Source organism: Miscanthus floridulus, unplaced genomic scaffold (genome assembly GCF_019320115.1).
Source record: "Miscanthus floridulus cultivar M001 unplaced genomic scaffold, ASM1932011v1 fs_430_2, whole genome shotgun sequence".
Lineage (NCBI taxonomy): Eukaryota > Viridiplantae > Streptophyta > Magnoliopsida > Poales > Poaceae > Miscanthus > Miscanthus floridulus.
In genome coordinates this window covers 107,515-120,906 of record NW_027096740.1, presented here as the reverse complement: position 1 = coordinate 120,906, position 13,392 = coordinate 107,515, and positions in this window count along the sequence as shown.

Here is a 13,392-nt window from a genome sequence, read left to right as displayed (position 1 = left end):
TGCATGGTTTGTGCCGAACATACCATAGGCTTAGAAGTTGTTTTGGACGAACCCGATGGTACTCCTAGGTGACGTGGGTCATGTGCAATCTCATTTCGGTCTGTTGGGAGCCAGTGTCGGTGCAAGATAGGTGCACGGTTTGCGCCGAACATACAATAGGCTCAGAAATCATTTTGAACGCAGCTGATGGTACTCCTAGGTGACGTGGGTCAAGTGCAATCTCATTTCGGTCTATTGGGAGCCAGTGTCGGTGCAAGATAGCTGCACGATTTGCGCCGAACATACCATAGGCTCGGAAATCATTTTGGACGCACCCAATGGTACTCCTAGGTTACGTGGGTCAAGTGGAATCTCGTTTTGGTCTGTTGGGAGCCAGTGTCGGTGCAAGATAGGTGCACCGTTTTCGCCAAACATACCATAGGCTCGAAAATCATTTTGGACACACCCGATGGTACTCCTAGGTGACGTGGGTCAAGTGGAATCTCGTATCGATTTGTTGAGAGCCAGTGTCGGTGCAAGATAGGTGCACGGTTAGCGCTGAACATACCATAGGCTCGGAAATCATTTTGGACACACCAGATGGAACTCCTAGGTGATGTGGGTCATGTGGAGTCTTGTTTCGGTCCGTTGGGAGCTAGTGTCGGTGCAAGATTGTTGCACGGTTTGTGCTGAACACACCATAGGCTCAGAAATCATTTTGGACGCACCCGATGGTACTCCTAGGTGACGTTGGTCATGTGGAATCTCGTTTCGGTCTATTGGGAGCCACTGTTGGTGCAAGATAGGTGCACGGTTTGCGCCGAACTTACCATAGGCTCAGAAATCATTTTGGACGCACCTGATGGTACTCCTATGTGATGTGGGTCAAGTGGAATCTCGTTTCGGTCTGTTGGGAGCTAGTGTCGGTGCAAGATAGGTGCACGGTTTGCGTCGAACATACCATAGGCTCGGAAATCATTTTGGACGCACCCGATGGTACTCCTAGGTGACGTGGGTCATGCAGAGTCTCGTTTTGGTCTGTTGGGAACCAGTGTCGGTGCAAGATAGGTGCACGGTTTGCGCCGAACATACCATAGCCTCAGAAATCATTTTGGACGCACCCGATGGTACTCCTAGGTGACGTGGGTCATGTGGAGTCTCGTTTTGGTCCGTTGGGAGCTAGTGTCGGTGTAAGATAGGTGCGATGGAACTCCTAGGTGACGTGGGTAATGTGGAATCTCTTTTCAGTTCATTTGGAGACAGTGTTGGTGTCGGTGCAAGATAGGTGCACGGTTTGCGCCGAGTGTACCATAGGCTCGAAATTCATTTTGGACGCACCCGATGGTACTCCTAGGTGATGTGGGTCATGTGGAGTCTCGTTTTGGTCCGTTGGGAGCCAGTGTCGGTGCAAGATAGGTGCACGGTTTGCGCCGAACACACCATAGGCTCAGAAATCATTTTGGACGCACCCGATGGTACTCCTAGGTGACGTGGGTCATGTGGAGTCTCGTTTTGGTCCATTGGGAGCCAGTGTCGGTGCAAGATAGGTGCATGGTTTGCGCCGAACATACCATAGGCTCGGAAATCATTTTGGATGCACCCGATGGTACTCCTAGGTGACGTGGGTCAAGTGGAATCTCGTTTCGGTCTGTTGGGAGCCAGTGTCGGTGCAAGATAGGTGCACGGTTAGCGCCGAACATACCATAGGCTCGGAAATCATTTTGGACGCACCCGATGGTACTCCTAGGTGACGTGGGTCAAGTGGAATCTCGTTTCGGTCTATTGGGAGCCAGTGTCTGTGCAAGATAGGTGCACGGTTTGCGCCAAACATACCATAGGCTCGGAAATCATTTTGGACGCACCCGATGTAACTCCTAGGTGATATGGGTCATGTGGAATCTTGTTTCGGTCCATTTGGAGACAGTGTTAGTGTCGGTGCAAGATAGGTGCATGATTTTGCCAATGGTACTCGTAGGTGATGAGGCTCAAGCGAAAGCTCGTTTTGGTCCGTTTGGAGGTGGTGCTAATCTTCACGCAAGATAGGTGCATGGTTTTGCCAAACGTACCGTAGGATCGAAAAACGTTTTGGACGCACCCGATGGTACTCCTAGGTGACGTGGGTCATGTGGAATCTTGTTTCGGTCTGTTGGGAGCTAGTGTCGGTGCAAGATAGGTGCACGATTGGCGCCGAACATACCATAGGCTCAGAAATCATTTTGGACACACCCGATGGTACTCCTAGGTGACGTGGGTCAAGTGGAATCTCGTTTCAGTCTGTTGGGATCCAGTGTCTATGCAAGATAGGTGCATGGTTTGTGTCGAACATACCATAGGCTCGAAAATCATTTTGGACGCACCCGATGGTACTCCTAGGTGACGTGGGTCATGTGGAGTCTCGTTTTGGTCTGTTGGGAGCCACTGTCGGTGCAAGATAGGAGCACGGTTTGCGCCGGACATACCATAGGCTTAGAAATCATTTTGGACGCACCCGATGGTACTCCTAGGTGACGTGGGTCATGTGGAGTCTCGTTTTGGTCTGTTGGGAGCCAGTGTCGGTGTAAGATAGGTGCGATGGAACTCCTAGGTGACGTGGGTAATGTGGAATCTCTTTTCAGTTCATTTGGAGACAATGTTGGTGTCGGTGCAAGATAGGTGCACGGTTTGCGCCAAGTGTACCATAGGCTCGAAATTCATTTTGGACGCACCCGATGGTACTCCTAGGTGATGTGGGTCATGTGGAGTCTCGTTTTGGTCCGTTGGGAGCCAGTGTCGGTGCAAGATAGGTGCACGGTTTGCGCTGAACACACCATAGGCTCAGAAATCATTTTGGACGCACCCGATGGTACTCCTAGGTGACGTGGGTCATGTGGAGTCTCGTTTTGGTCCGTTGGGAGCCAGTGTCGGTGCAAGATAGGTGCATGGTTTGCGCCGAACATACCATAGGCTCGAAAATCATTTTGGATGCACCCGATGGTACTCCTAGGTGACGTGGGTCAAGTGGAATCTCGTTTCGGTCTGTTGGGAGCCAGTGTCGGTGCAAGATAGGTGCACGGTTGGCGCCGAACATATCATAGGCTCGGAAATCATTTTGGACGCACCCGATGGTACTCCTAGGTGACGTGGGTCAAGTGGAATCTCGTTTCGGTCTGTTGGGAGCCAGTGTCTGTGCAAGATAGGTGCACGGTTTGCGCCAAACATACCATAGGCTCGGAAATCATTTTGGACGCACCCAATGTAAATCCTAGGTGATATGGGTCATGTGGAATCTTTTTTCAGTCCATTTGGAGACAGTGTTAGTGTCGGTGCAAGATAGGTGCATGATTTTGCCAATGGTACTCGTAGGTGATGAGGCTCAAGCGAAAGCTCGTTTTGGTCCGTTTGGAGGTGGTGCTAATCTTCACGCAAGATAGGTGCATGGTTTTGCCAAACGTACCGTAGGATCGAAAAACGTTTTGGACGCACCCGATGGTACTCCTAGGTGACGTGGGTCATGTGGAATCTTGTTTCGGTCTGTTGGGAGCTAGTGTCGGTGCAAGATAGGTGCACGATTGGCGCCGAACATACCATAGGCTCAGAAATCATTTTGGACACACCCGATGGTACTCCTAGGTGACGTGGGTCAAGTGGAATCTCGTTTCGGTCTGTTGGGATCCAGTGTCTATGCAAGATAGGTGCATGGTTTGTGTCGAACATACCATAGGCTCGAAAATCATTTTGGACGCACCCGATGGTACTCCTAGGTGACGTGGGTCATGTGGAGTCTCGTTTTGGTCTGTTGGGAGCCACTGTCGGTGCAAGATAGGAGCACGGTTTGCGCCGGACATACCATAGGCTTAGAAATCATTTTGGACGCACCCGATGGTACTCCTAGGTGACGTGGGTCATGTGGAGTCTCGTTTTGGTCTGTTGGGAGCCAGTGTCGGTGTAAGATAGGTGCGATGGAACTCCTAGGTGACGTGGGTAATGTGGAATCTCTTTTCAGTTCATTTGGAGACAGTGTTGGTGTCGGTGCAAGATAGGTGCACGGTTTGCGCCAAGTGTACCATAGGCTCGAAATTCATTTTTGACGCACCCGATGGTACTCCTAGGTGATGTGGGTCATGTGGAGTCTCGTTTTGGTCCGTTGGGAGCCAGTGTCGGTGCAAGATAGGTGCACGGTTTGCGCTGAACACACCATAGGCTCAGAAATCATTTTGGACGCACCCGATGGTACTCCTAGGTGACGTGGGTCATGTGGAGTCTCGTTTTGGTCCGTTGGGAGCCAGTGTCGGTGCAAGATAGGTGCATGGTTTGCGCCGAACATACCATAGGCTCGGAAATCATTTTGGATGCACCCGATGGTACTCCTAGGTGACGTGGGTCAAGTGGAATCTCGTTTCGGTCTGTTGGGAGCCAGTGTCGGTGCAAGATAGGTGCACGGTTGGCGCCAAACATACCATAGGCTCGGAAATCATTTTGGACGCACCCGATGGTACTCCTAGGTGACGTGGGTCAAGTGGAATCTCGTTTCGGTCTGTTGGGAGCCAGTGTCTGTGCAAGCTAGGTGCACGGTTTGCGCCAAACATACCATAGGCTCGGAAATCATTTTGGACACACCCGATGTAACTCCTAGGTGATATGGGTCATGTGGAATCTTGTTTCGGTCCATTTGGAGACAGTGTTAGTGTCGGTGCAAGATAGGTGCATGATATGCGACGAACATACCATAGGCTCAAAAATCATTTTGGACGCACCCAATTTTACTCCTAGGTGAAGTGGGTCATGTAGAATCTTGTTTCGGTCTATTGGGAGCCAGTGTCGGTGCAAGATAGGTGCATGGTTTGTGCCGAACATACCATAGGCTCAAAAGTTGTTTTGGACGAACCCGATGGTACTCCTAGGTGACGTGGGTCATGTGGAATCTCATTTCAGTCTGTTGGGAGCCAGTGTCGGTGCAAGATAGGTGCACGGTTTGCGCCGAACATACAATAGGCTTAGAAATCATTTTGAACGCAGCTGACGGTACTCCTAGGTGACGTGGGTCAAGTGCAATCTCATTTCGGTCTATTGGGAGCCAATGTCGGTGCAAGATAGCTGCACAATTTGCGCCGAACATACCATAGGCTCAGAAATCATTTTGGACGCACCCGATGGTACTCCTAGGTGACGTGGGTCATGTGGAGTCTCGTTTTGGTCTGTTGGGAGCCAGTGTCGGTGCAAGATAGGTGCACGGTTTGCGCTAAACATACCATAGGCTCAGAAATCATTTTGGACGCACCCAATGGTACTCCTAGGTAACGTGGGTCAAGTGGAATCTCATTTTGGTCTGTTGGGAGCCAGTGTCGGTGCAAGATAGGTGCACGGTTTTCGCCAAACATACCATAGGCTTGAAAATCATTTTGGACACACCCGATGGTACTCCTAGGTGATGTGGGTCAAGTGGAATCTCGTATCGGTTTGTTGGGAGCCAGTGTCGGTGCAAGATAGGTGCACGGTTAGTGCTGAACACACCATAGGCTCAGAAATCATTTTGGACGCACCCGATGGTACTCCTAGGTGACGTTGGTCATGTGGAATCTTGTTTCGGTCTATTGGGAGCCACTGTTGGTGCAAGATAGTTGCACGGTTTGCGCCGAACTTACCATAGGCTCAGAAATCATTTTGGACGCACCTGATGGTACTCCTAGGTGATGTGGGTCAAGTGGAATCTCGTTTCGGTCTGTTGGGAGCTAGTGTCGGTGCAAGATAGGTGCACGGTTTGCGTCGAACATACCATAGGCTCGGAAATCATTTTGGACGCACCCGATGGTACTCCTAGGTGACGTGGGTCATGCAGAGTCTCGTTTTGGTCTGTTGGGAACCAGTGTCGGTGCAAGATAGGTGCACGGTTTGCGCCGAACATACCATAGCCTCGGAAATCATTTTGGACGCACCCGATGGTACTCCTAGGTGACGTGGGTCATGTGGAGTCTCGTTTTGGTCTGTTGGGAGCTAGTGTCGGTGTAAGATAGGTGCAATGGAACTCCTAGGTGACGTGGGTAATGTGGAATCTCTTTTCAGTTCATTTGGAGACAGTGTTGGTGTCGGTGCAAGATAGGTGCACGGTTTGCGCCGAGTGTACCATAGGCTCGAAATTCATTTTGGACGCACCCGATGGTACTCCTAGGTGATGTGGGTCATGTGGAGTCTCGTTTTGGTCCGTTGGGAGCCAGTGTCGGTGCAAGATAGGTGCACGGTTTGCGCCGAACACACCATAGGCTCAGAAATCATTTTGGACGCACCCGATGGTACTCCTAGGTGACGTGGGTCATGTGGAGTCTCGTTTTGGTCCATTGGGAGCCAGTGTCGGTGCAAGATAGGTGCATGGTTTGCGCCGAACATACCATAGGCTCGGAAATCATTTTGGATGCACCCGATGGTACTCCTAGGTGACGTGGGTCAAGTGGAATCTCGTTTCGGTCTGTTGGGAGCCAGTGTCGGTGCAAGATAGGTGCACGGTTGGCGCCGAACATACCATAGGCTCGGAAATCATTTTGGACGCACCCGATGGTACTCCTAGGTGACGTGGGTCAAGTGGAATCTCGTTTCGGTCTGTTGGGAGCCAGTGTCTGTGCAAGATAGGTGCACGGTTTGCGCCAAACATACCATAGGCTCGGAAATCATTTTGGACGCACCCGATGTAACTCCTAGGTGATATGGGTCATGTGGAATCTTGTTTCGGTCCATTTGGAGACAGTGTTAGTGTCGGTGCAAGATAGGTGCATGATTTTGCCAATGGTACTCGTAGGTGATGAGGCTCAAGCGAAAGCTCGTTTTGGTCCGTTTGGAGGTGGTGCTAATCTTCACGCAAGATAGGTGCATGGTTTTGCCAAACGTACCGTAGGATCGAAAAACGTTTTGGACGCACCCGATGGTACTCCTAGGTGACGTGGGTCAGGAACAAGCAAGAACAAGTAGAACAAGCAACTCAATTGCAAATATGGAGATGAAACCAATCTGAAATCACAAAGTTGGGGTTCTGAATCGAGTAGAACGGATGGTCTAGTCGACACATGCGTCTACTAGGAAGTAGCAATGGCTAAACTTTCAACAAAACAAAACCCAATCTGTTTGTGGCAGCTCTAATCCTTATTAATACCTAGGGGAACGACCAGGGGGGTGTTGGGGTCGTTCTCCAACCCTAGGACGCATCCCTAATGGACCCAACTTGATACATGGACCATCGGCCCAAAATAGGGTGACGCAGCACCAAAGGCAGAAAAGGTCCTGGCGTTGAAATGACGACTGCGGAAGCATCAGATAATATATAGCCATGAGTCCAGATCCGTTGGAAAATAGACTTGATAAGCTTTCCAAAAAGTGCTAGAACGTCCCAATCGGAGTCCGTATGAAGTCGTGGCGACCGTCGCAATTTGGGACTATTTTGCAGTCCGAATTCAACTTCCAAAACGTGTTGGACTTGGACTCTTTCTGTCCTTGGAACCAAAGTGACGTGGTGGCCTAGTAGAGGACGTTAGGAATACTTGGATTTGGTCCCCAATCAACTTCATTAACCTTCCATGCTTTCCATATGCAATCAAGCCTTCCCTTGATCCATATAAGTAATTCTGAAAATGAGAATGAACACATTTTATGGTGGAGCACCAATTCATCAAATGCATCAATGATAAGCCTCATATAGAATGGTTGCACCTTTGGTATAGAAGTGGTTGGCATGGTCATATTTGAGCCAATGATGTCCTCATCAATGTGGAATCTTGTTTCGGTCTGTTGGGAGCTAGTGTCGGTGCAAGATAGGTGCACGATTGGCGCCGAACATACCATAGGCTCAGAAATCATTTTGGACACACCCGATGGTACTCCTAGGTGACGTGGGTCAAGTGGAATCTCGTTTCGGTCTGTTGGGATCCAGTGTCTATGCAAGATAGGTGCATGGTTTGTGTCGAACATACCATAGGCTCGAAAATCATTTTGGACGCACCCGATGGTACTCCTAGGTGACGTGGGTCATGTGGAGTCTCGTTTTGGTCTGTTGGGAGCCACTGTCGGTGCAAGATAGGAGCACGGTTTGCGCCGGACATACCATAGGCTTAGAAATCATTTTGGACGCACCCGATGGTACTCCTAGGTGACGTGGGTCATGTGGAGTCTCGTTTTGGTCTGTTGGGAGCCAGTGTCGGTGTAAGATAGGTGCGATGGAACTCCTAGGTGACGTGGGTAATGTGGAATCTCTTTTCAGTTCATTTGGAGACAGTGTTGGTGTCGGTGCAAGATAGGTGCACGGTTTGCGCCAAGTGTACCATAGGCTCGAAATTCATTTTGGACGCACCCGATGGTACTCCTAGGTGATGTGGGTCATGTGGAGTCTCGTTTTGGTCCGTTCGGAGCCAGTGTCGGTGCAAGATAGGTGCACGGTTTGCGCTGAACACACCATAGGCTCAGAAATCATTTTGGACGCACCCGATGGTACTCCTAGGTGACGTGGGTCATGTGGAGTCTCGTTTTGGTCTGTTGGGAGCCAGTGTCGGTGCAAGATAGGTGCATGGTTTGCGCCGAACATACCATAGGCTCGGAAATCATTTTGGATGCACCCGATGGTACTCCTAGGTGACGTGGGTCAAGTGGAATCTCGTTTCGGTCTGTTGGGAGCCAGTGTCGGTGCAAGATAGGTGCACGGTTGGCGCCGAACATACCATAGGCTCGGAAATCATTTTGGACGCACCCGATGGTACTCCTAGGTGACGTGGGTCAAGTGGAATCTCGTTTCGGTCTGTTGGGAGCCAGTGTCTGTGCAAGATAGGTGCACGGTTTGCGCCAAACATACCATAGGCTCGGAAATCATTTTGGACGCACCCAATGTAACTCCTAGGTGATATGGGTCATGTGGAATCTTGTTTCGGTCCATTTGGAGACAGTGTTAGTGTCGGTGCAAGATAGGTGCATGATTTTGCCAATGGTACTCGTAGGTGATGAGGCTCAAGCGAAAGCTCGTTTTGGTCCGTTTGGAGGTGGTGCTAATCTTCACGCAAGATAGGTGCATGGTTTTGCCAAACGTACCGTAGGATCGAAAAACGTTTTGGACGCACCCGATGGTACTCCTAGGTGACGTGGGTCATGTGGAATCTTGTTTCGGTCTGTTGGGAGCTAGTGTCGGTGCAAGATAGGTGCACGATTGGCGCCGAACATACCATAGGCTCAGAAATCATTTTGGACACACCCGATGGTACTCCTAGGTGACGTGGGTCAAGTGGAATCTCGTTTTGGTCTGTTGGGATCCAGTGTCTATGCAAGATAGGTGCATGGTTTGTGTCGAACATACCATAGGCTCGAAAATCATTTTGGACGCACCCGATGGTACTCCTAGGTGACGTGGGTCATGTGGAGTCTCGTTTTGGTCTGTTGGGAGCCACTGTCGATGCAAGATAGGAGCACGGTTTGCGCCGGACATACCATAGGCTTAGAAATCATTTTGGACGCACCCGATGGTACTCCTAGGTGACGTGGGTCATGTGGAGTCTCGTTTTGGTCTGTTGGGAGCCAGTGTCGGTGTAAGATAGGTGCGATGGAACTCCTAGGTGACGTGGGTAATGTGGAATCTCTTTTCAGTTCATTTGGAGACAATGTTGGTGTCGGTGCAGGATAGGTGCACGGTTTGCGCCAAGTGTACCATAGGCTCGAAATTCATTTTGGACGCACCCGATGGTACTCCTAGGTGATGTGGGTCATGTGGAGTCTCGTTTTGGTCCGTTGGGAGCCAGTGTCGGTGCAAGATAGGTGCACGGTTTGCGCTGAACACACCATAGGCTCAGAAATCATTTTGGACGCACCCGATGGTACTCCAAGGTGACGTGGGTCATGTGGAGTCTCGTTTTGGTCCGTTGGGAGCCAGTGTCGGTGCAAGATAGGTGCATGGTTTGCGCCGAACATACCATAGGCTCGGAAATCATTTTGGATGCACCCGATGGTACTCCTAGGTGACGTGGGTCAAGTGGAATCTCGTTTCGGTCTGTTGGGAGCCAGTGTCGGTGCAAGATAGGTGCACGGTTGGCGCCAAACATACCATAGGCTCGGAAATCATTTTGGACGCACCCGATGGTACTCCTAGGTGATGTGGGTCAAGTGGAATCTCGTTTCGGTCTGTTGGGAGCCAGTGTCTGTGCAAGCTAGGTGCACGGTTTGCGCCAAACATACCATAGGCTCGGAAATCATTTTGGACACACCCGATGTAACTCCTAGGTGATATGGGTCATGTGGAATCTTGTTTCGGTCCATTTGGAGACAGTGTTAGTGTCGGTGCAAGATAGGTGCATGATATGCGATGAACATACCATAGGCTCAGAAATCATTTTGGACGCACCCAATTTTACTCCTAGGTGAAGTGGGTCATTTAGAATCTTGTTTCGGTCTATTGGGAGCCAGTGTCGGTGCAAGATAGGTGCATGGTTTGTGCCGAACATACCATAGGCTCAAAAGTTGTTTTGGACGAACCCGATGGTACTCCTAGGTGACGTGGGTCATGTGGAATCTCATTTCGGTCTGTTGGGAGCCAGTGTCGGTGCAAGATAGGTGCACGGTTTGCGCCGAACATACAATAGGCTTAGAAATCATTTTGAACGCAGCTGATGGTACTCCTAGGTGACGTGGGTCAAGTGCAATCTCATTTCGGTCTATTGGGAGCCAATGTCGGTGCAAGATAGCTGCACAATTTGCGCCGAACATACCATAGGCTCAGAAATCATTTTGGACGCACCCGATGGTACTCCTAGGTGACGTGGGTCATGTGGAGTCTCGTTTTGGTCTGTTGGGAGCCAGTGTCGGTGCAAGATAGGTGCACGGTTTGTGCTAAACATACCATAGGCTCAGAAATCATTTTGGACGCACCCAATGGTACTCCTAGGTAACGTGGGTCAAGTGGAATCTCATTTTGGTCTGTTGGGAGCCAGTGTCGGTGCAAGATAGGTGCACGGTTTTCGCCAAACATACCATAGGCTTGAAAATCATTTTGGACACACCCGATGGTACTCCTAGGTGATGTGGGTCAAGTGGAATCTCGTATCGGTTTGTTGGGAGCCAGTGTCGGTGCAAGATAGGTGCACGGTTAGCGCCGAACATACCATAGGCTCGGAAATCATTTTGGACACACCAGATGGAACTCCTAGGTGATGTGGGTCATGTGGAGTCTTATTTCGGTCCGTTGGGAGCTAGTGTCGGTGCAAGATTGTTGCACGGTTTGTGCCGAACACACCATAGGCTCAGAAATCATTTTGGACGCACCTGATGGTACTCCTAGGTGACGTTGGTCATGTGGAATCTCATTTCGGTCTGTTGGGAGCCACTGTTGGTGCAAGATAGGTACACGGTTTGCGCCGAACTTACCATAGGCTCAGAAATCATTTTGGACGTACCCGTTGGTACTCCTAGGTGACGTGGGTCATGTGGAGTCTCGTTTTGGTCCGTTGGGAGCCAGTGTCAGTGCAAGATAGGTGCACGGTTTGCGCCGAACATACCATAGGCTCGGAAATCATTTTGGATGCACCTGATGGTACTCCTAGGTGACGTGGGTCAAGTGGAATCTCGTTTCGGTCTGTTGGGAGCCAGTGTCGGTGCAAGATAGGTGCACGGTTGGCGTCGAACATACCATAGGCTCGGAAATCATTTTGGACGCACCCGATGGTACTCCTAGGTGACGTGGGTCATGCAGAGTCTCGTTTTGGTCTGTTGGGAACCAGTGTCGGTGCAAGATAGGTGCACGGTTTGCGCCGAACATACCATAGGCTCGGAAATCATTTTGGACGCACCCGATGGTACTCCTAGGGGACGTGGGTCATGTGGGGTCTCGTTTTGGTCCGTTGGGAGCCAGTGTCGGTGTAAGATAGGTGCGATGGAACTCCAAGGTGATGTGGGTAATGTGGAATCTCTTTTCGGTTCATTTGGAGACAGTGTTGGTGTCGGTGCAAGATAGGTGCACGGTTTGCGCCGAGTGTACCATAGGCTCAAAAATCATTTCGGACGCACCCAATGGTACTCGTAGGTGATGAGGCTCAAGCGAAAGCTTGTTTTGGTCCGTTCGGAGGTGGTGCTAATCTTGACGCAAGATAGGTGCATGGTTTTGCCAAACGTACCGTAGGATTGGAAAACATTTTGGACGCACCCGATGGTACTCCTAGGTGACGTGGGTCATGTGGAATCTTGTTTCGGTCTGTTGGGAGCTAGTGTCGGTGCAAGATAGGTGCACGGTTGGCGCCGAACATACCATAGGCTTAGAAATCATTTTGGACACACCCGATGGTACTCCTAGGTGACGTGGGTCAAGTGGAATCTTGTATCGGTCTGTTGGGAGCCAGTGTCGGTGCAAGATAGGTGCACGGTTAGCGCCAAACATACCATAGGCTTGGAAATCATTTTGGACACACCAGATGGAGCTCCTAGGTGATGTGGATCATGTGGAGTCTTGTTTCGGTCCATTGGGAGCCAGTGTCGGTGCAAGATTGGTGCACGGTTTGCGCCGAACACACCATAGGCTCAGAAATCGTTTTGGACGCACCCGATGGTACTCCTAGGTGACGTTGGTCATATGGAATCTCATTTCAGTCTATTGGGAGCCAGTGTCGGTGCAGGATAGGTGCACGGTTTGCGCCGAACATACCATAGGCTCAGAAATCGTTTTGGACGCACCCGATGGTACTCCTAGGTGACGTGGGTCAAGTGGAATCTCGTTTCGGTCTGTTGGGATCCAGTGTCTATGCAAGATAGGTGCATGGTTTGTGTCGAACATACCATAGGCTCGAAAATCATTTTGGACGCACCCGATGGTACTCCTAGGTGACGTGGGTCATGTGGAGTCTCGTTTTGGTCTGTTGGGAGCCACTGTCGGTGCAAGATAGGTGCACGGTTTGCGCTGGACATACCATAGGCTTAGAAATCATTTTGGACGCACCCGATGGTACTCCTAGGTGACGTGGGTCATGTGGAGTCTCGTTTTGGTCCGTTGGGAGCCAGTGTTGGTGTAAGATAGGTGCGATGGAACTCCTAGGTGACATGGGTAATGTGGAATCTCTTTTCAGTTCATTTGGAGACAGTGTTGGTGTCGGTGCAAGATAGGTGCACGGTTTGCGCAGAGTGTACCATAGGCTCAAAAATCATTTCAGACGCACCCAATGGTACTCGTAGGTGATGAGGCTCAAGCGAAAGCTCGTTTCGGTCCGTTCGGATGTGGTGCTAATCTTGACGCAAGATAGGTGCATGGTTTGTGCCGAACACACCATAGGCTCAGAAACTATTTTGGACGCACCCGATGGTACTCCTAGGTGACGTTGGTCATGTGGAATCTCGTTTCGGTCTATTGGGAGCCAGTGTCGGTGCAAGATAGGTGCACGGTTTGCGCCGAACATACCATAGGCTCGGAAATCATTTTGGATGCACCCGATGGTACTC